Raw genomic sequence first — 24,766 nt, forward strand, 5'->3', positions numbered from 1 at the left:
TTTACAATCACTTCATTGCTGTTGTTCTCCACATTCACAGATGCATACGTGTATCCACACAAACACATATGTTTATACACAGTGTTAGTCTCATTCTGTAGCCCAGGATGTCCTCAGATGTGTTTAAAGTCATTTGTGTCCACATCTTAAGTGTTGAGACTACAGGAGTAAAGCTACCACACCAGCTCTATCTTTATCTCCCTCAAGGGGAGATCTGGAGCCCTACACTATTACTAAGGCTATGGAGTACTCACAAAAAGGGACCTATCATGACTGCCCTCCAAAAGAACCAATAAGCAGCTGATAGAGTCAGATGCAGATATTTGCACCCAACCAGTGAACAGAAGCATCTGATCCCTGTTATTGAATTAGGAAAGGCTGAAAGAGGCTGAGAAGCAGTCCAATCCTGTAGGAGGACCAGCAGTCCCAATTAATCTGGACCCAGATCTCTCAAACATTGGACCACCAAACAGGCGGCATACACCAGCTCATATGAGGCCTCCAGCACACATGCAGTAAAGGACTTCCTGGTCTGTGTTCCTTCAGTGATGATGCACCTAATCCTTGGGAAACTGGAGGCCCCAGGGATTTTAGAGGTCAGGTGGGGTAGGGGCTGGGGGCATCCACGTGGAAACAGGTGGGTGGGTAGGAGGTATGGGATGTGGAACAGTTGGAGGGTGTATGGAGGAGAGAATAAAATATGGAGTGTAAAAAAAGAAATTAATTAATAAAAAATATTTTAAAAGATATTTAAATTTTATTTTTCGAGTTGTTTTTTTTTTTTTTTTTTTTTTGCACTGTAGTTGTATCTTGGGGCTTAACAATGCCTAGAGAACGGATTCTCATTGAACTAAATCTCTACTCCTGATCTGTGCTTAACTGCAGAAATGTGTGGGACCATAGGGATCAGGAATGAAATGTGCCTACAGGAAAATTAAGCATTCTATGGATTCAAACAAGGGACTAACATAATCAGGCTAGTGAAATGGCTTAGCAAATAAGACTGACTGCCACCAAGTGTGAGGACTGGAACCCAGTCTCTGAGCCTGCCACCAAACCTGATGACTTGAGTTCAGTCTCTGGCACTCATAAGATAGAAGCAGACAGTTGACTTTCACAAGTTCCTTTTTGGTCTTCATATGTGTGCCATGCATGACTCTTAGCCACACTATAAATGCAGAATAAGTGCTAAAAGTACGTCAGTTTAGATCTTATATGTATGGACATGTGTATGTGCATGCACATGCATGCATGCACACACACACACACACACACACACACACACACACACACCCTTATATAATTAAAGTTTTAGGTGGCATCTCACTATATAATCCAGGGTTGCTGGCAACTTGACATGGCCCAGGTTGGCATGCAACTTAAGACGGTCAACCTACCTCAGACTCCCAAGCACAAAGTTTACTTTTGCATCTGTCATAATTAGCATTGCTTACTTTTAAATTCATCAATGGCTGGAGCAGTTGTTCAGAATTAGGGCCAACAAATGATTGCTTTTCACAAGCAAGAGTATTTTACCACTGACATTGTTTAAAAATATTCTCCAGATGATAATCATTTGGTTCAATTAGATTTTTCAATTCCTTGAAGTGAAACTTACCACAGTAATTGCCCAGTGGGGAACACTCTGCCTCACCCACACTGGTACCCAGCCACTGCTCCCTCCTGCCACTGCTGCTCAGTGACTGTTCCTTTCCTCTCTCTCATCATCTGAGAACAAGTTCATATACGCTTCATGTTCTTGTGTCATATCACAAACACACCAGGACTAACATATTCCACTTGAAGACATTCTCTTGGTAATTTTTCAAACCTAGCAAACCGTGGAGGATGATTGTGGGGAATTTTAATATTTTCAAGTAAATGAAAGAAAAATACGTCTAAAATTGATAGCAAGTGGCAGAACTTAACAATAGGGTGGAAAGTTTAGACTGTTCCAGACAATACTGTATGAACAGGGTAAACAGCTGCAGAGATTGATTCAGGCTGCTGGGCTGGTGCAAGTTGCTAGTTACCCTTATGCATCCGGAGAAAGATAGAGAGGAGGGGAAATGACTAAGCAATATGGGAAAATTTCACACCTCACACTATGTCCCTAAGTATAAGTCCCACTGTTCTCTCAACCCAGATCCAGTGCACAGAAACAACAGTCACAGGCAGCTGTGATGGGGATGGGGAATAATTGGTTATAAATAAGTGCACTTTTCTTAAATAAATGCAAGAGCAAATATTCGTAAGTGGACTTCTGCTAGGATGGGGCACTGAAAGGGCAAACACTTAGTTGAAAAAGAGAAAGTTTGAGTTCTTGAGGCATTTATTCAATACTTGACCTGATTCATCCCTTTCAACAAAACAGAACAGCTATTGTTAGGCATTGCCTCACAAGCTGAAAAACACAAGCATAAATTAACTTCTGCTGTGTGCCCACAAGTGAGCTTACGAGGTCAGAAGTCAATATTGGCTGTCTTCCTTGTTTGATCTCCATCTTCTTTTTGAGAGGCAGGGTCTCTAACTGAACTTGGGAGCTTGCCAATTAAGCTAGCTTCTCTGGCCAGAATGCCCTTGGTAGCCTCCTGTTTCTTTCCCCGCCTCCAGACATATATGGCTAGACCTATCTTTTCCACAACTACGAAGGATTTTAACTCAGATCCTCATGATTGCAGAACAAACATTTCACCTACCGTTCTATGTCCATATTCCTGTGTGCTATGTCCACATTCCTGTTATTAGACATAAAAGAATGTTATAAAGTATGATTGCTATTTTTCTACCTGAATAGAGCTACATAGTTCTCTTAATCCCTTTATGCTTCAACATTATTCACTGTTTTCAAGTTCCGGGGCAGAACCTCTCTGCTGCCAATAGCTTGAACATTCTATGGGCAAGCTATTTCTTACATCCAGGTCTAGGTTCCTTCCTTAAAGGTAAGATAAACTGAGGGACAAGAAAAATCTCACAAAAGCATTATACAGTATTGATGATGAACTGGCACAAGCCGTCTGATACCATGGAAAACAGGCTTGACAATAAAGCCAACGGAGAATTAGGTAGCAGCCACATGAACCAAGAAGTGCCTCCTAGATGCTCTCTTATGTAGGGATTGACCACTGGTACATGTTAGGAGTTTGGAATCTGTGGTCAGAGCACAGAAAGTGTGCATGACTATAATGTGACAGAGAGAAATAGTTGAATAGTCATTTAAAAAAAAATTATCATCTCACTAAGGATGATACCCTCCAGGTCCACCCATTTGCCTAGAAATTTCATAAATTCATTGATTTTAATACCTGAGTAGTACTCCATTGTGTAAATGTACCACATTTTCTGTATCCATTCCTCTGTTGAAGGAAATCTGGGTTCTTTCTAGCTTCTGGCTATTATAAATAAGGCTGCTATGAACATAGTGGAGCATGTGTTTTTATTACAAGTTGGAACACCTTCTGGATATATGCCTACGAGAGGTATTGCTAGATCCTCCAGTAACACTATGTCCAATTTTCTGAGAAACCACTAGACCGATTTCCAGAGTGGTTGTACAAGCTTGCAATCCCACCAACAATGGAGGAGTGATCCTTTTTTTCCACATACTTGCCAGCATCTGCTGTCACATGAAGTTTTGATCTTAGCCATTCTGTCTGGTGTGAGGTGAAATCTCAGGGTTGTTTTGATTAAGAACTCACATTATATGCACTCACTGATAAGTGGATATTAGCTCAGAAACTTAGAATACCCAAGATACAATTCACAAGACATATGAAACTCAAGAAAAATGAAGACCAAAGGAACTTTGCCCCTTCTTAGAATTGGGAACAAAACACCCATGGAAGGAGTTACAGAGACAAAGTTTGGAGCTGAGACAAAAGGATGGATCATCTAGAGACTGCCCCACCCGGGGATCCATCCCATAATCAGCCACCAAATGCAGACACTATTGCATACGCCAGCAAGATTTTTGCTGAAAGGACCCTGATATAGCTGTCTGTTGTGAGGCTATGCCAGTGCCTGGCAAACACAGAAGTGGATGCTCACAGTCAGCTATTGGATGGAACACAGGGTCCCCAATGGAGGAGATAGAGAAAGCACCCAAGGATCTGAAGGGGTCTGCAACCCTATAGGTGGAACAACAATATGAACTAACCAGTTCCCTGAGAGCTCGTGCCTCTAGTTGCATATGTAGCAGAAGATGGCCTAGTCAGCCATCATTGGGAAGAGAGGCCCCTTGGTCTTGCAAACTTTATATGCCCCAGTACAGCAGAACACCAGGGCCAAGAAGTGGGAGTGGGTGGGTAGGGGACGGGGGTATAGGGGACTTCTGGGATAGCATTTGAAATGTAAATGAAGAAAATACCTAATAAAATTGGAGAAAGAAAAAAATCATCACCGTGTCAGATGTATTATCTTAAAGATATTTGAGGAAAATAATGCAGATTAAGAGTTCATTAATTTTTGGAGTAGCTCTGACTGGCTGATATGCTACCCAATAGTGGTACTCATATGCATGCTGCTGTGTACACAATGCTAGGTCTTAAGCCAGTTGGAGATGTAGGATCTGCTGTGGACACCCCACTCGTCAGCAAGGAAGACGCCACAACAGGAGTCTTCTGCACATGTTTATTGGGAGAGCTTGATAGAGAAGGCGAAAGACCCCGAGCCCCAGAACTGACGCTGCTTATATAGGCCTAGGAGTGGCGTGTCTATACCTGATTGGTTGTGCTTTCAGTACCTCATTTACATTCCCCGGGATGGGCTGTGACATGGCACGAAACCCTTATGCACATGTGCACATTGGTTGGTTACCCGAACTTATGGGCGGTGGCCATCGGTAGCCAGTGCCATCTTTTAATGGTGTATGTGGCTTCCCACAATCTGCTGATCCACTTTTCCTGTAGCTCATAGTATGACACCTCCAAAACTTCGTGGAAGGATCATGAGTTACAGAGCTGGCAGCACACTTCTGAATATCTTAGCTTCAAAGTTTGCTGGAATTCATAATGTTTGTTGAGATAAAACTAATGGGATGTTCATTATGAGTGCTGTATTTATTTTTCAAGGTTTATTTTATTTTTATTCATCTGTACACATGGGCCTGTGTGCACATGTACAGGCATCTGCATGATTTGTTATGTTCAAAGGGGACACTTTCTCAGAGAAATGACAGATCCTTTCTAAGGAATTCTGATGCATCAACTGCCCCCAATAGAGTATGAATGACACTGAACTAGAAATTTCTAAGGCAATACTCATTTCCTGTATTAATGTATTTTATTTTTGAGTTCATAATATAATTACATCACTTCCTCCTTCACTTTCTTCCTCCCAAGTCCTTCCATGCATACTTCTGTGCTCATTCACTTCCATAGCTTTTCATTAGTTACTGGTGTGTGTGTGTGTAGTGTATAACTCTATATAAATTATAAATTTTATATATGCTTTATGTGTTTATTTAATATCCTCTGCTTTGATAATTTTTCTACCCCCTTCTTTGATATTCCCTGAGACTATAGTGTAGGAATTGTTTTGTAGAAGGGTCCATTTGGACTAGGATCTACAACTCTGCATTTTGATGGATAGTGGATTTCTACAATGGTCTGTTGCAAAGAGAAATCTCCTTAATGAGAAGTAAAGACTACACTTGCCTATATGTAGAAGCACAGATATTTAGAGTGTAGTTAGGGCTTATGGTCATTTAGTAAAGAGACAATTTTAAGTTCCTGTCAAAGATTCATGATTTTGGTTTGCAGAATCAGGTATGGTTTTCCTCTTGGTGATACTACCCAAATCTAATTAGAGAACTGTTGCTTACCATTGAGGTATGAATGCCATATTTTTGAAATTTACTTTTTGAGATATTCATGTATTATATTTGGCTCATATTCAACCCCTAAACTCCTCCAAGTTATTCAAGAATCACCCTGCAAATGGACTCCAAGTGACAGACCTTATCATTGCTCTGGGATGAAGACATGCTGATGGTTATTGCAAGACTGAATTCTGCCATGGAAACATGAAGACTTTCACCAGTAACTATTATGAGCAATAGTTATTTTGATCTCATTAATGGTCTACACACATGCCAGTATATATTGTCCCTGTTCATGGTGCTGTAACTCTGAACTAATCCTATGAGGTATACTTCACAAGTACGAGACCTCTAGTGATAATACATGGTGAAAATAAGGGTATTCTAGGTGGACTCTTTTTCTAATACCAGACTTAAGTGTTTGAATATATAAGTGAATACTCCATGAATCTAGCCCCCAAATACAGACTAAATGCCCAAAAGAAACATTGTGAACTTAACAGCATCTGTAAGCATAGCAGTTGCTATCTAACCCAGGATGCATTACTTCTGGTGAAGTCTACTTTGATAGAACTTAGCAGATGCTTCACGGTGGGTTTTCCATAGCCTGTCATGTGCAAGCCTGCTTTTTCTCTAGAAAATTTCTCAACTGTCAGTTATTAAACAATTTCCTTTCCATGCTAAAGTGTCTGAACTACTGAGGAGTTTCTGAGCAAGAATGCTTAGATAGCAATTACGTAGATTGATGTATGTATGCTGAACAGGAACTTAACAGTGATGGTGGGTTAATTCCAGCCTTCCAAAGATACATGTATGTCAGATCACTGGAATCTATTCAATTTGCATTTACCTCAGAGTGCCTTTATGGAACCTAAATTCAATGACAACTGTCCTTAGACAGATTCCATCTGGTATGAACACATTCTGAAAAGATAAATTATGCAATAATGACTATAATTAGAATTGTTCTATCACATAATTGAAATTTGATAATACAATAAATCTTAGATAACCCACCCTCAAACAAAATTGTGGGTAAGTATGTTAATTAATGAATGTGTTCATTAGTTTGATTGTGATCATTGTTTTATATTGAATAGGTATATCAAGTCACTACATTTTATACTTTAGGTATGTAAAACTTTATTTGTTAATTATAATTTGATAATGCTGGGAAAGAAACAGGGAACGTATAACCTAGAATTTGACTGGAGCACATAGCAATGAAATACTCATAAGCTCTGGTGTCTAGTGAACACAGGAAGTTCATATTTAGGTGAATTTAGGTGAAGAGGGACTCCCGTAGAGCCCCACGCACAGCGTTCCAATACCTTGGTTTCAAATATCTAGACTCCAGACTATGTGGATAAACATTTCTGTTGTTAGAAGCCAAAAGTTAGTAAGAGCCTCTTGTGGTAAACATAGAATCTTAATGTTACTACTGACAGCATCAGGCTGTGTTGTATATATGAATAAATTTTCTAAAATAGTGTTATGTCAAGTTTTATGTTAACTTGACACAAGCTGGAGTCGTTGGGAAGAGGCAGCCTCAATTGAGGAAATGCTTCCATAAGATATGAGTGTGGGAAAGCCTGAAGGGCATTTTCTTAATTAGTGATTGATGTGAGAGAGTCCAACCCACTGTGGATGGGGCCACCCTGGACAGGAAGTCTTGAGTTCATATGAAAGTAGACTAAGTAAGCCATGGGGAGCAAGCCAGTAAGCAGTACCCTTTCATGGCCTTTGCACCAGTTCTTGCCTCCAGATCTCTGCCCTGTTTGAATTCCTGTCCAGTTGTCCTTTAATGATAGACTACAATTATATGCTAAATAAACCGTTTCTTATCCAACTTGCTTTTTGGTTATGGTGTTTTATCACAACAATAGAAAGCCAAACTAAGACAGGTACCATGGAATAACCTGTAGTTCCAGGTCATATCTAGAAGACTGCAAAGCAAACGTTAACTTTCAATAGGGAAAACTTGATACAACTTCTCTTCTTTATTTGTATGTTTTTTTTTTCTTGTCATTTGTAGAAACATACATAGACACTATTGTATAGTGGTAAAAGCATTAAAAAAGATGTCAGTTAAGATAAAAAGAGCTTCAATTATAACAATAGGAAGGGGCTTTGAAGGATAATGTTCCTTACTTTTGTGGTTTGTCTGTTTGTTTAATCTGCCTTGCAAATTTTTCAGTATGCTTCTTATGTGCTAGTTGTTGTTCTAGGCATAGTGGATAAGCAGTGAGCCAAGCAAAACGGGAATATGTGCCATGTAGTTCTTACATTTAAGTGGAAGTAAATACCATAACGGCCTCAGCAGAGTGAACTACGGGGTTAGAGTTTCTTGGGAAACAACTTTAATTACTGGGAATGGTCTGTATTAGTCAGGGTTCTCTAGAGTCACAGAACTTATGGATAGTCTCTATATAGTAAAGGAATTTATTGATGACTTACAGTCTGCAGTCCAACTCCCAACAATGGTCAGTAGAATCTGTGAATGGAAGTCCAAGGATCTAGCAGTTGCTTAGTCCCACACGGCAATCTGGCGAAGGAGAGAGAAAAAAACCTTCCTTCTTCCAATGTCCTCATGCAGGTCTCCAGCAGAAGGTGTAGCCCAGATTAAAGCTGTGTGCCGCCACACCTTTAATCCCAGATGACCTTGAACTCAGAGATCTCCCTGTCTTAATTTTCTGGAATCCGTAGCCAAGATCCAGGTCAGAAACTTCTATCTCCCAGCCTCCAGATTAGGATCACTGGTGAGCCTGCCAATTCTGGATTGTACTTCATTCCAGGCATAGTCAAATTTACAACTAGGAATAGCCACTGCATTGTCCAATCTACTATCAGAAGCACCATGACAACTACTGAAAATCAACTGGCCTCTGCTCTCAGAAACAACAGATAACTGAGAGGCAGAATAGAACCATGCAAGCCTTTTCTTGAAGACTTATTGTTGTTGCTGTTAATTATTTTATTTATTTACATTTCAAATATGCCAAGCACTTCTTGGCATCACTGTCAGGGCTTGGTGTCTGCAGGTGGGATGGATTCCAAGGTAGAGTGGTCTATGGATGACCTTTCCTTCTTGAAAACACTTTAATTATCCCAACTGTTTTCTGGAACATATTTTCTTCTGACTGTAATTTGGTCCATTAAATACAATATTGCAGGAAAGTGAGAACCATATGCGTAATGCTAGAAAGTGAGACTTTAGACGAGACGACATGGATCAGAGACCTACTGTGAATGCTTCAGCAAACAAAACGCTTCAATATTTTGCACATAGATTGAATTGCAGTCCCATAGCCTAAGGCTAGATAATACAACCACTGCAGTACTGTCAAGTTCTAGAAATCAGTATTTCACATTGTGCCTCAGTTCAGTTGTATATGTAAACATATTAGTTGCTTTTCTGTTGCTGTGATAAAATATCATGACCAAAGGCAACTTGTGGGAAATGGTTTATTCTGACTTCCAATTCCAGGAGTTAAGAGTCCTCTGTGGTGGGAAGGCATGGTAGCAAGTGACACACATTGTAGCAGGAGCAGGAAACTGAGGAAACACATCCTTATCCACAAACACAAAGACAGCATAAACTAAATGTGAAGCCGAGGTATAAACTCTCTAAGTTTGCCATCAAGGTCAAACTTCCCCATGACCTTTCCTCAAAAACTGGGGTCATTCATGTGTACAAATATCTGAGCTACAATGAACATTTTCCTCTTAATCCACCATTATACACACATAAGGCTGGTATAGCTGTCCTCCAAGAGGCTCTGCTAGCACCTCACTAAAACACATGTAGATACTCACAGTCAATCATTGAACTGAGCCCAGGGCCCCCAATATATATGTGTGTGTATGTGTACATGTTTCTTTTAAAATATATTTTGAATATCACTAATAACTTGAAATTTTTTCAAAAATTTCACAAATCTCCATGGACACATAATTACAAGGTTTACCTGAGGTTTCTCTCATTCTCTATCTCTGTCTCTTCAGAAATGTTAGATCACCCCAAATTGAAAGGGGGTTCTAATTAGCACATTGCATCTTTGTTTAGGATAACACATTTTAGTTTCCTTGAGCAAGCAATTAAAATAATGTCATGTTTTCGAGAGAAGAAAAACTATATAATTAGCTGGCCTTACAAAGAAAGTTGCAGGGAGATGTCCTCAAAGGAAGGTAAAAAGCAATAAAGAGACTTTATATCCACTGAAATGAGCAACAGAAATGCTAAATATGTGCAAGTAACCTGGACGGAATGGCGAGTATAGCAAGTTAAATATAGACAGCCCAGATCCAGGGTGTATGGGTTAGATTCACACCTAACAGGTTGTTCTCCAAATTGTAGCTGAAGGAATAATTTGCCTGTGAGAACAACTTCCCAGTCCTTGGGATTAATTTTTAGGATGATGTGAATGAATAATCATAGCCAGTCATGTGTTTATGAAAGGTGGGCCTTCACTCTCTGACTCATTATAGATTTAACATGGGCAATCCATCATTAGCTTAGTGGACACCAACCTAGGTGGCTCTTCTCTCCTTGAAGCTCTTCTGTCACTCTTGTAGTTCTGCATTATAGTTTTAATTAACTTGTTGGGTTTCATCAGATTTCATCTTAACTCCTTAGTTTGGGTTCGCTCCCTGACTTTTCCCTTTGCCCCTGTCTCTAGCTTGCCTTAACCTTTTATCTAACATTTATCTCCCTGGGTTCTATCCTATGATATATTGTATCATCTCCTCTACTTTTATTTTATTCGGGTTGCAAGAAAGCATAGATTCCCGTACATTTTCCTCATGTACATTGAATTTTGTTAGTTTTTCCATTCCCCATGTCTGTCACTCCATTACCAACTTAAACCTTTTTACCTCCAATATTCCTTTTCACATTCACATAACCTATGTTCAAGTATTACCCCTTCCCTAAATGCATCTCCCGCACCTATGGCCCATTTGTAATCATGTGGATCCAGGTTAAAGCATGCAATGAGTGATTAAAATCTAGGACACACACATAAAAGGACATAAAAGAGGAACTGGACAACCTAATTCAGCATAGGTTTTGTTTGCTTTTTCCAAGTTCTCCCAATTTATAAGCTAATTAGGATTCTCCTAATGGAGGGTTTCTGTAAGAGAAAAGCATTCCTTTAATTCTCCAGAGAATGTCCTCTCTCTCTCTCTCTCTCTCTCTCTCTCTCTCTCTCTCTCTCTCTCTCTCTCTCTCTTTCTGTGTGTGTGTGTGTGTGTGTGTGTGTGTGTGTGTGCTTATAGCATTCCAGTGGTTTTTGTTGTTGTTGTTTTGGCTTGATTTTCATTCTTTCTTTCCTTTTTTTCTTTTCTTTCTTTCTTCCTTTTTTTTTTTTTGTAATTTTATAAAATTGTGGTTTCACAGTTGAACTTCTACTTTGAACTCAGTCCAGACTGTTTGACTCATTTTTAACATCAATCAAATGTCTTTCTAGGCTACCTTATACATAGGAGGAAGTTGGGTTATGTCTTCAAAAGAGAAAAAGGTAAAAATATATAAGGGTCCACAAAGACTACAACAGGATAGTATCTCTTTCCAATCTGGAATACTACAGGTAAATGCAACAGCAATGGTCTATTGGGGGAATTCTATTTTCTCGAAGCACTGCAAGCCTCTCCTTTATGCATGCAAGCTCCGTTTGAATTTGTACACAGTGTAGGTTCATAGTCAAGTTATGACTGTGTATGTCTAACATACCTTTCCCATGGCAGATCTGCAAGCCATTCCAATCGCCCATCTCCTTATACAGAAGTTTCTAAACTACCCAATTCTTCTTAATTGCTTGGTCTCAAAGGATGACATCTGTAGACAGGGAGCCCACACATCTATAGCATTTAAAAGAACCTCCTCCCCTCAGGGTCTTCTTTATAAATATTGAGACATGCAACAGATCACTATAACAAGCAGAATTTCTTTCCCCTCCAATCATGACCTGGTTATGTAAGATAAATTCAAAGTTCATGTACAGGCACCTTAAGGCCATATCTCTATGGTTTCCCCATCATAAGACTTTGGGAGCTGGCAGAGTCAATCCTTTAAAAGCAAACACACTAGGCACCTGGAATGCATTTAGTTCTTAGCCAGAGAGCTTGAAAATGACTGGGAAAGGAATCGAATGTGCTTAAACTTGTCATTACTGCTCAGAGCCCATGTTTCCCACCAAGCTGACCCAAGGCCTCAGTGAGGCCAGAAAACAAGTGCAGGCCACCTCCTGAGAAACATGTCTAGAATAGTTATTGTACTGCTCACAGGCAATTTGGTCCTCATGGTCACAGAGCCTCAAAGTGAAGCTTAGACTTGTTTAGACTAGAAGCCTCAGATTTACTACTCCCTATGGATCTGATAAAGCTACGCGTTTCTAACAAGCCCACAAGGTGGGAATAGAGATTGCTTTGGGTACTTAGACGTGTAGTATTCTGCTGTAAACCTGAGAGAACTTTATAACATTAAAGGGCAAGTAACTAACCTAGCTTCAATAATGTCTCAGAATTGTGCATTTAAGGACCTGTGATGAAGGAGTGAGACTGAAGTCTGAGAAGCTGCCTATGTACATTTGGGAATATATATAATCTCTTTCCATGTATTTTATACACAAAAAAATGAGAACCACAAGTTTCTTCATATGAACTGATCACACCTGGGGCTGGCAATGAAGGAATGGGTGTCTGAGAAATTGGGCCTCTTACAGATTTAAGGGTACCTACCCAGCCTGTCAGTTCTTCACCATTCAGTGTATCACATAGAGTTTGCTTTTCAGTGTTCTTCATAGCAAGACATAAAAATAGCCATGTAAAACAAACATAAACAGACAAAACCCACCATCCACAGAAAAACACTAGCCTCATTTTAAGGCAATCTACCAAGAACTTTCCTACTGTATGTAAATATATTCCAGGGAAACATTATTTAGAATTCAAACTTAACGCATGCATTTGGCATCTATTCTTGCTGCCACAACTACATCTTTCTCATATAATTATCTCTGCATAATGCAGAACTCAGTATTTACTTGGAAGTCTGTGCATTCATCTTAGTTTTCTTTTAATTCAAGAATTTAAGCTCATTAGAAGAACTCTACATTTTTTCCCTCAGAGAATCTGTTTAAAAAATGTACTCAATGGCAATGGTGTATGTTTTATTTTAAGAAATCTAAGTTCTCACACGAAATTAACATAAAGTAAGATTTAATCAAGCAACATTTAGGAGGAAAGAGATCATGTTCATATGGTTGGGAGTTTACAGAAACATTCCCTGGGATGCTACAATTTGAGAACAGATACAGTCCCAGCTTTGAATGCAAGTAAAATTGAAATACTAGTTGACAGAGACTGGTATTAGAAAACTCAGATTCTACTCACATAAAAGTCTACATAGTCATTTATATGGAAACATTATAACACGTGTGTGTAAGTTTTAAGTGTGTATATTCTTTTTTTCTGGGGTTTATCTCTTCACTGAGAGGCTGGCATTGATCTCATTCATGTCAAGCTCAACTCCATTTCTGCCAGCCCACATCAACTCATTCATTCCGAACTGGTCTTAAAGGGAGTACATGCAATTGCCCACAGATGGAAGGACTCATATAAGGACTCACACTCCTTTCTCCTTTAATGGTTGGCTATTCTCTGTCTGTCTGCATATTTACCTGTGGATTGGGCAGTGACAACGACAGTTCATCTGACTTATAAACTAATCGGCTGAATTACTTCGAAAACAAAAACGTGACACTCTTGAAGAAGCACCTAGTAAAATGACCTAGTCTGCCAAGTGATTGGGTTGTACTTAAACCACAGACAGGCAAGTGGCTAACCTAGTGACGCTCGGTTAGTGGCTTTTTCTACTTTTTCCATATGTATGTCTTTCCCAAAGGGAGATCTAAATTGACCTTATCCTCTGCCACTCAGACTTGAAGAGCATTGAGTTGTAATATTTCGCTTTGGTTTCCTAACTGACCTCAGGGCTCAGTTCAGAATTTTTTTTTTTTTCCAAAGAGAACACTCCCACGGCATATTCCGTAGGCAGCTCTACTGAAGCATAAGTTAGTTGTGATTCCTAGAACCATCAGGGAGAAGCTAACAGTCAAGAAAACACTACTCCTGGGGCTGGCCTCTGAGCTTGTCATCTTGCTCCCTTAGCCCTGGACGAACCAAGAAATGGTTCATAAACCCCTGTCTGAGCTGCAAGGGAAACAAGGAACGTGTGCTTTGCATCGGATGCTAGCCCTGCCGTTTCCATTCAAAATTTGCTTCTGAGCAGACCAAAGAAATCACAGGATGAGGCTGTGCTCAATTATACATTCAAATTGCCTGTATTTAAAAAACTCTAAAAACAGTAATGACTTAATTAAGCTGGTAGCTTTATGGCATGCTTCTTCTCACAGCCTAATTCCAAATCCTTTAGTTCCACCGAGAAGTGTGGCGATTGGGCTGCAAGGAGGCAAGGTCTAAGACAGGAAATAAGTCATGGAAGGATCAAATCTCTAGACCTTTGGAGACCATAAAACAAGGTTCTGGGGAAGGAGAAGGAATTAATTTAGATTCCAGGGGGGATTAGAGTGAGTTTTCATGTGGTGAAGTCAGCCCTAGAGTTCAACAGCCAAAGAGGAGACATTCAGAAAACAGAAGACAGGTCTGTGTAGCAGCAGTATGGCTCGGGTGTTAAACTTGTCCAAAAGGCATCCTTCCTTTCCTGGCTCTCCGCGTCCATGTGCTTTGTAGCTAAGCATTTTACTGTCTTTAAATGGCCCTTTTGTCTTCACACAAAAGTGTTTGGTTCAGCTGAAAGGTGAACACAGGCCTAATGGATAGGGCTTATTGAGCTTCAAGCATTCTTTATAGGACCACTGTTGGATGTTTGTAAAAATCTGTTGTTTGGGCCTCTGTTGGGGGTCTTTGTGTATTTTTATGTATTTCAAGACTTAAGATTTTGAGAAATTTACTTCTGAGCTGGAGAGATGAATTACTAGGTAAGAAAATTTGCTTATAGAGACCTCTGGTTCTGTGCCTTTCACTTACATGGTACCCACAGCCTTATTAACTCCAGTTCCAAGGGATCCTTCGTCATCTCCTAGCCTGTTTGGGCACCTGCCTTGCATGCAGGGTGAATGCTCATACACATAAAACATGGGAAGAAAACGAATCTTTGAAAGAGAATTGTTGCGTGTCCAACTCGACCAGCAAGGAAAACACAACCACTGGTTCTTCTTAAAGCAGTTTACTCAGGCAGCTTCTCTCTTCAAATCCCCTGCCTCTCTGGTTACAAGTGTTTTTTTCCCACTCCAGCCACAACCACGCCCCCACCAATCACCACAGGTCACATCACCTCACCAGGCAGGCTTGCTCAGCCAATCAGGGATTAAGGGCGGGCCATCTACCAAATATGGGCTTATTTACTGCCTGGACTAGATTTCCATCTGGCTGGCCAGGGAGTCCGGAATGGCTTCCCACAGAGAATGAAAATTATTCCTCACCAAATGAATTATATTTTTTTCTAAGATATCATGTCTTAATAATAATATAATATTAAACCAGTAATTTCATTTTTCCTATGCTAAATTTGCACCATAATGTTAAGCTTCATCTCACAAATTTGCCAGGATTTAACAAAATAATGTAAATAAGACATTTAAACTTCTTACCTGAGTCTTCATCACTCACAAACTTTCTTTGAGAATAACAACAGTGGTTCCTGTTATTGCTCGGATCTTCTCTTCTACACAACTTAAAGTTATAGTAACACCTGTCAATAATAGACATGGTCCTGAAACAGATAAAGACATACTCGCAAAGGGCATCTTTGCTTTTCAGAGTTACACAGGGGTGACTCTTAACTAAGTTTCACAAACTACTTATTTGGCATTCTGGTATCGGTCATTTCATCTCTCTTTAGCATCTGTTAGGATTAGCCTTTTGGGAATCAAGCAAAAAGAATTTTTTTTTTTTTTTTTTTTTTTTTTTTTTTTTTTTTTTTGGGAAGCCACATGTTGTCTGACTTTAAATTACAGGTGAAACATAGCGTGCTATGGCAGTCATCCAAAATTTGGGGGCTACACCAACTTTCTGTTTAAATTCATTTTCTGTGAAGTCAAAACTCATCTTTCAAGTTTGAAAGCATGGGAGGTAATTAGCTGAGACGGCAGAGAGCAGAAATGAGGAGGAGGCCCCTGGTGGCCAAAATGAGGCCTCTCCCTCTCAGGCTGTGTGAAAGGCATTAATCCACACTTTCATATCCTATTAGGCGAATAGAAATGTCTGGAGGTAATGTGAATACTTTAGTGTGTAAGTGACATCTCCAAGCATCTCATTGGAACTCTCTAGCTGTGTAAATTAGGCAGCATCAGGGTTTGACAGCCAAGCACAGATCCTTTAAGACTGAGAGCTGGGAGCCGCACACACAAAAGTACTACCAGGGAAACCTCAGGAGGACATGATAGTTGGTTCATTTCTTCTACCTTGCTGCCTGTCATGTCAGATGCTGGCGACTTCTTGGCAGTGGCTTTATGTAACGATGAAACCAGATTTCCTAGATGCCCCTCAAGCACAATTAGAACAAATCAGACTGCTGTGAGTAGAAGTCAGGATTAGGCTGCAGAAGACTAGGAGAAAAATCTTCCCCCTCAGGGAGTCTTCATTGTGCTTCTGAGAATGGCAGCACAGGTTTCAAGGACTGTGTATTTGATTCACAGTAGCTAAATCATAGAACCAACTAAGGTGTCCATCAACAAAGGGATGCATACAAATGAGGATTGTCTTGTCAGCCATAAGGAGAACAAGCTCATACCATTTGCAAAAAAAAAAAAAAAAAAAAAAGAATAGTTGAGATAATCATATTGAATAAATTATGTCTATGAAAAAAAGATACACATCTTCTGTCTCCTTTGTGGTTCACAGATTTTATAATGTTAAAAAATATGACATAGAAGCAGAAGCAAAAAATTTCTAGGGGAGCAATGGAGAACCACAGAGAGAAGGTGAAGAGAATGGGAAGGTAGAATATGGAGGATTTTCCTAAGCTTGGTGCCTTCTTCTATGAAAATATCCTTGTATAACATAGTTTCATGCATAATGAATACACACAAAATGAAATTTTCAGAAGAATGCTCCTTCAATGGACGTTTTTATAGATGATATAAATTATTTTACATGTGTTTATTATGTGTATGTGTCTGCTTTGGTATCCATTTGTAGGTCACCAGACAACTCTGTGAACTGGCTCTCTCCTTTTATCATGTTGGTGATGGGGGGCAACTCAAATTGTCTGCCATGGTGGCAAGAGTCCTGTGTCTTTTCCTATTCTTATAATATAATACTGTCACAGAAGCAACTTTAAGAGACAATTCCAGACTGTGGTCCATGATTTTCGCAAAGTTTAGGCAGAAATGTGAAATTGTTGTTCACATCTATATTTAAGAACAAAAGAGAAAAGAAAAACAAATGGTTTTCAGTGTTGAGATCATTTTGACAATTCTTGTATGATCAGGACCCAAACTTAGAGAGTAAATATGCATACTGTTAAACTGGGTTCTCTCACATCAATAATAAATCAAGACAACCAACCACCTACAAGGCCACAGGCCAACACAGTGAAGACAGTCCCTCATTGGGAACTCTTCACAAATGATTTTAAATTTTGTCATTGTGACAACTCAAACTAGTCAAACTAACCCACGAAGACATCTCCTTGGCCCTACTTTGCTGACTTTAATACAGGAAAGTCTAAATCACATCAGATATAAATTCTTCAAAGCAAAATACAATCAACCTCTATAATAGAAAAGTCAAAACCAAACAAAAGGAAAACCCCCATGTATTTTCTGTGTTCTTTTCTTTACGACAGAGTTGCTTATGAATCTGACTTACGTTGAAAGAGGAAGAGCTGCAGTTCTTTGTTCAAGCTATGCTCTGCCTCTTTGTGCCCTTCTCGACTTGCTTTGCCCTGTGGGGGCTGTATCACATTAAAGCTCACACTAAATCTCCTACTTCTGCTCGGCTTTACTTAAAACAAAGAGCTATTTTTCATTGTCTTCCCAGGAGACTCAGTTAGGAGCCTATCGTGTTCATTGCCTGCCCTGTTTTCCTTTCTTTATTGTAAACTTCTACTGTATAGGACTACCTCCTAGAATATGTGTATTCAGCGATATGAATATATGTCAATTCCTTTCGAAATGGATTCACCCATGCCATAAATATTGGTTGACCTCTATTGTCAGGACCAGCATACTTCCATCACAAAGTCAAACCTGCTTTGTTTTCAGTTGTTTTTGTTTTTCGGTTTTATGATTCAAGTTGCTTTCTTAAAGTGTCATTTGATTTTTTTTAAATGCTAGCTATTTATCTTGCTATATAAATCAATTTTTCTACTCTTCTCCCCGTCAATACTGCTGCTTTCCAATTCCTCCCATGTACTCCAGGTAAATGGTTAAAGCAATGTGGCCACAGGTGGAGATGTATCAGATGTCTCCTGCTGTGGTAGAGAAGATGAGCACAAGTAATGGATAAATAATAGGCCAACAAAGAGGTCAACGTTTACCTCATGCAACAATACATCTTTATCCTTACAAAAACTATCAAAAACTAGTGCTCAATAATTTCCATGGATATGCTAGAATAGTTCCATTAAAAGATTCAGAAAATAAAGACTATAAAAATGCTATGCCATAATGTTTGTTGCAAAGAGAAATTATTCTTTATATTAAGGTAAAGATTTCCCCGATTTCCAAGCTTTAATATATGTGAGAATCATCTGAGGTATACTTAAAGTAAGTATGACTTCTTGAATGCCAGTCATAAAGATTCTGCTAAAGTCTAGTTGGATCTTATTCAGACAATCTGAACACTCTGCTCTGCGAAAATTCTTCATCACGTTTAGAGAGTAATTACCTAAGTAATCAATCGAACAAATGCTTGATATATAAAACAGCTGTATTCAAAAGCCAATGTGCATAGGGATAAAATGAAGTACTACCTTGCTTGAATTTTCCTCCTTCTTGCTATATCCAGAAGATAGCTAAGTTTGGTCTTTTACATCTAATGTTGTACACAGTAAAAACATGGCTTAATGGTGTATTTTCCTAGTGAAAATTGCTAAATAAAAACAAACAAAACAAAACCTTTTAAAAATTCAATTGTTCACACCAGGAGACTAAGCATTCTAAATACAAATGAAAACTAAACAAAATCAGAGCTCCATCTCACAAGACTTGGTATAGTACTGAAAAATAGTAAAGTGCTGACAAACCTATGGGAGAAGACAGTGATCAAGGTATTTTAAATATACATATTATCAGAAAATTTAACGTAAAATTATTAAACATATTGAGGGTAGTACACACACACACACACACACACACACACACACACACACACACACATTGCAGTAAGGCATTGCTCTAATTTTCTTTTTGTTGTTGTTACTCTGTGCAAATGCAACTTGTAGAAGTGCTTATGTCACCTTATGCATCTATTTCAGACCCATCCTTGAGGGAAGTCAAGACAGAAACTCAAGATAGAAACACTAAGGCAAGGAACGTGGAGAAACATTGCTTGATGTGTTTCTCCCTAGCTTGCTCATTGGCTCATGTTCAGCTAACTTTCTTATATAGCCTAAACCCAACTGTCCAGTGATGCTGGTTGACGCCCAGAGTGGGATGGGACCCCTCTCGTTAATACCTGCCTAGTGATGGTGCCACCCACAGTGGACTGGGACCCCTCTCATCAATCATTGATGCAAACAGGATTACATAGATATCACAACAGGCCAATATGATTTTAGCAATTCCTCACTTTAAATTTCTTTAGAGATCTCACGACTGTATCAGGTTTAAATATGAAGCTAATTGGGACATATGTGTATCCTTAGTGAAATATTTAAATTTAAATATAATAATTATTCATTTTCTTATTTATTCTAGACTATTCAAACATTACTACTATGAATGATATGTAGCAGAAACATAACTGCAAGCTATACTCAAACAAATTCAGCTTGCACTAATTTCTTCCTTAAAATCGGGGAATTATAAGATATTTTATTCTTCACTATTCTAGGAACCTTGTTTTCCTTGGTTTGCTTTGCACATCTTTCTGTCTGTCTGTCTGTCTCTCTCTCTATGTCTGTCCCTGCTTCTCTCTGTGTGTTTCTGATGGGAATTATCATGTGATTATACAATTTAAAGTATTTTAAAGAAAACCTCATTTTTTAGCACTGACATAACCAAACCACAAGATTTAGTTAGTAGTTTCTAGGTACACTTTTAAATTTATTATGTCTACTTAACCCGAAATGCTCCTGGGAGAAATATATTTCTGGCCGTATTTCTCTCTTTCAACTTAGGTATTCATTGTTCATACCAGACATTGTCTTGATCTCATATACACCTACCACCCTAAAGTATGGTTATATATATATTAGACTCCGTATTTATTGCTTTTAATTAATACTTTGTGTTAAACTTGTTTGTGGTCCCCCTAGATTGATAAGCCTATTAATGTTCTGTGAATATTTCCAACAATGAGTTTTATATGCAAATAATTCATCAGGAGTCTTGAGAAAATGCATATTCTTAGTTGGACATGGTGAGACATGCCAGTAGTCCCAGCATTCAACAGGCTGAATCAGGGGAATCATGAATTGCAGATCAACTTGGGCTAACCCTTGAAACCTTGCATATAAAGATAGGGAGGATGGGAAGGAATGAAAGAAGGAGGAAGGGAGGGAGGGAGGGAGAGAGAGAGAGAGATTCTAAATTTTTAAGGAGCTTCTATGCATATGTCCAGTGCCTCCTGCTTGTCTATTAAGCAAAAGGTCGGCACTGTACATTTGAGTCTCACTAAATGTTACATTCTATTATTGATGACATTTCCAGATAGATACCCTTTATACTCAACTGCATGTATTTTATTATAGTGGAGCTGTCCTTCACAATCTCTCATTGGTAATGATAAAAATACTCTCGACATCAGCCCTGTAGTTATTAAAATACCTTTCTAATGTCCAAAAATTCAATCCCAGGAAAGCATGCAGCAATCATGTTCCGATTCGAACAAGTGTCAGCATGCGACAATGACTGAATCACTGATTTCTCTCAGGTCCTTCAGAGGCGATCCTGGATGTTATTTGTTGTTATTTTGTGTACAGTTACATCAGAAACTGTTCAACAAGCATGGAAAATATCTAAATCACCATAAGAGGAGGGCAGGAAAACAATTCAGGGATGGGTCCCAGCTTTTCAACTGGAGTGTTTCTGATGACGTTATAACAGAATTTTGCCCTTAAATTCTAAATATCTGCTTCTAATTAGTTCAAATAATAATTAAGATTTTTCCAAAGACTGGAATTAGTTACTTATTTGTTTTTGATGCTGTGATATAGATCAGTCTTTGGTTGCTTTTCTGGCATTACTTATGAACATCAAGTGTCTTAATGCCTTCTTAGGCAAATGATGGGTATCGAATATACCCACTAGTAGATTTCCAATTCTCTGTTTATTGCATTTGTAAGTGAGTTATGATATGGAAGGAACTTAAGAACACTGTTAATCTACTTAAAATCACCAAACATAAGATTTGCACATTCACTTTCATGTAGTTCCTAGAGTTTAAGTTTCAAAAATGATCATGGTTCTATGGCTTAGTGCATGCCAACTGAAAAAGCTTGGCTGTATTTCTATGGATGATGGAATAGAAGCATTTATTATTTGTGACTCAAAACTCTCCATGCCCCAACTCAACTATCTACCACTTGAAAACAATGAAATAATTGACTGGCCTAAAGCACTAATGTGTGAGTACCTCATAGGTTCCAGGATGAGGAATGAATTATGGAGGAGATATGAGAGTGAACATGAAAATTACTTGTGGTAGCTTCAAATCACAATAATATTACTTCCTTTGTTTCTGCCAAATTTCTGCCAATATGTTTAGCTTGATTTACAGGAATAAGATGAAAATGGAAAATGTTAGAATCATAGCTATTAACTACTGAGAACTAAATTTAAAAGATTTCCTAATTAAAATGTCACAGTATACTAAATATAAGACTTGAACGATGAGACAGAATGAGCTTTCTATGTTATTATTTCTCCTTTTATAGAAAGGAAAATAGATTCTTTTCTCACATAATATAACCTGATTATGGTTTTCTTTACCTGTTATATTCCTCCCTACATCCCCCCCACCCCCAGTCTAGATCCTCTCCTTTTCTGTCTCTCATTAGAAAAGATTGGGTTTCTAAAAGATAATATTAAATGTTAATTAAAAAAACATAATAGTTAAAATAAAAATTATCACATCAATACCAGACTGGATAGACCAACAGGATAGGCACCCATGACAAGGCACAAGAATCAGAGACACACTTGTTCGCACACTCGGGAATCCCATAAAAACACTAAAATGGAAGCCATAATATACATGCAGAAGACCTGGTTCAGACCTGGGCAAACCCTGTTCATGTTGCTTCAGGCTTTGTGAGTTCCTATTAGATCTGATTATGTATCTTTAGAAGGCCTTTTCTCTTGGACTGTCTTCCAGCGCCTCTGTCTCTTGCACTCTTCTTGTTCACCAAGCAGTGGTGGACATGGGCTCTAGCTTGTGAAATAAGCCTTAAGTCAAATCAGTTATTGGTTGTTTGCTCTCACCATGTGTTTACCATTGTTGCCTTAGTAACTCTTGCAAGTAAGAAACCCCTGTAATTCAAAGGCTTTATGTCTATCTTGGTGTTTAACTTTCTTTCTTTCTTTCTTTCTTTCTTTCTTTCTTTCTTTCTTTCTTTCTTTCTTTCTTTCTTTCTTTTTGGGGAGGGGGGAAGTGGGCAGAATACCTTACTGTATTAAAGGTGCTAGAACATAGGAATGAAGGATCTTCATAGACAATAGCTCGATTGCTTCATGTTAAATGAGTTGTGCAGGTGTTTTCAGCAATGGGAACATGCTGTCAGTTTGTGAAGAACAACCTGTTGTTTCAGCAACATTCTGGGTTGTTTGGGGGTCATATGGAACCCCATTTGCCAACAACTCATCTAGATGTAGCTCAATCTTGTTACTGGAAGCTGCATTTTGGTGGCAAGAAATGGCAGTTGGGACTCTGTCTTTCCATTTAGATTTTAAATATATATATATGTATATCTATATACATATATAGATAGATAGAGAGAGAGAGAAAGAGAGAGAGATTTCTGCTCTCTTTGTTTTCCATACTGCCCTTCAAATGCACCTTAATTTTAGCTGACTCTCCTCAGTGTCTTTTTCAATGCCCTTTACCCTCTTTTCTCCCCCTCCACACTTAATATTCACCATTCAAGCCTTCACCCAAATTCATTCATAATGATATCTATTTTTTCTCTCTAGCCCCTTACTTTTACATACCTTCTGAAATTCTACATATTGTAGCTTGGTTATCATTGTTGTATCAGCCAATGTCTACATAGAAGCAAATGCATGTCATATTTTGTCTTTCTGGGTCTGGCACACCTCATTCAGGATAATTTTTTTCTACTTCTACCAATTTGTCTAAAATTTTCATAATGTCATTTAACAGCTCAGTAATATTCCACTGTGTTTATGGTTTTTCTTTATCCATTCTGCAGCTGAGGGATATCTAAATTGTTTACTATTCTGGCTCTTATGAATTCAGCACCAATAAGCATGACTGAACAAGTGTCTTTGTGGTGGTATGAAATATCTTTGGGGATTTCTTTACAATAGTGTACTTGTTAAAGCATGAATAGTATTTCCAGTGTAGAGAAGGATTAACTAGTAAAAACTTATGTCAGGTACTTCTAATTATAAATCTAGCAGAGTCACACTTGGAATGGTTTTCAGTGATGAAACACATTGGCAATGTCCCATGTGCTTTTAAGAGCCGCAGCATGGGGTTTAAGAATAACCTAGAAACATAACAAATAAGTTGTGGGTTTATTTATTTGGCATGGACTGGTTGTTGGCTTGTTAGGCAGTATATATCAGCAAATATGATAAAAGAAATTATATATTCTTCTTAAATCCACATAAATGCACATAAAAATTGACAAGAAGTGTTTGTTAAATAAATGAAGAGCTGGTGAGACAGATCTATGGCAAAAGCAGTTGCATGCAAGAACGAGATCCTGAGTTCAAACACGCAGGAGTTATATAAAGGCCATACATGCTAGCACACATCAGGAACCCATTTGCTCCAATGGTGGGGTGGTAAGTAGAAATCGGAAATTCTCTAGAATCTTTCTGGCCAACAAGATTGAAGTTTGCAGAAGCACACTCTCCACATGCCATAACACATGTCCTCTCACACTCACAAGAATGTATTTGCACAGAAATGCATGCACACACTGCATACACATCCATCATCGATTTCCTTGCTCTAGATATGGGAAAATCAGAGGCACTCAAGGTCAGAGTAGAGTAGGAGGGAAGAAAATTGTTCACGAGATTGGTAGAGATGAAATGGGTTACAGTAGGAGTACATCAAGTAATGCTCATAGAGTAGAGGCATTTTGTTAAAATTCTGGAAAACATGAGGGATGATCCCCATAGCTATCGGGGACATGCATTTTGGTTTTCTGTGCAAAGCCTTAATGCTCCTTGCCACACTCAAAAGACTTCAGAGCCATAGAGCTAGCATGCAGGGGGAAGGTATTAAAGTCATAGAGTGTGTACATATGAAATTAAGCAAGGCACTGACGCAGTAGTCATTGAAGACTGTACTGGCTAGTTTTGTGTCAACTTGACACAGCTGGAGTTATCACAGAGAAAGGAGCTTCAGTTGAGGAAATGCCTCCATGAGATCCAACTGTAAGGCATTTTCTCAATTAGTGATCAAGGGGGAGAGGCCCCTTGTGGGTGGGACCATCTTTGGGCTGGTAGTCTTGGTTCTATGAGAGCAGGCTGAGCAAGCCAGTGGAAGCAAGCCAGTAAAGAACAT

Source organism: Mus musculus, chromosome 19, assembly GCF_000001635.26.
Source record: "Mus musculus strain C57BL/6J chromosome 19, GRCm38.p6 C57BL/6J".
Classification (NCBI taxonomy): domain Eukaryota; kingdom Metazoa; phylum Chordata; class Mammalia; order Rodentia; family Muridae; genus Mus; species Mus musculus.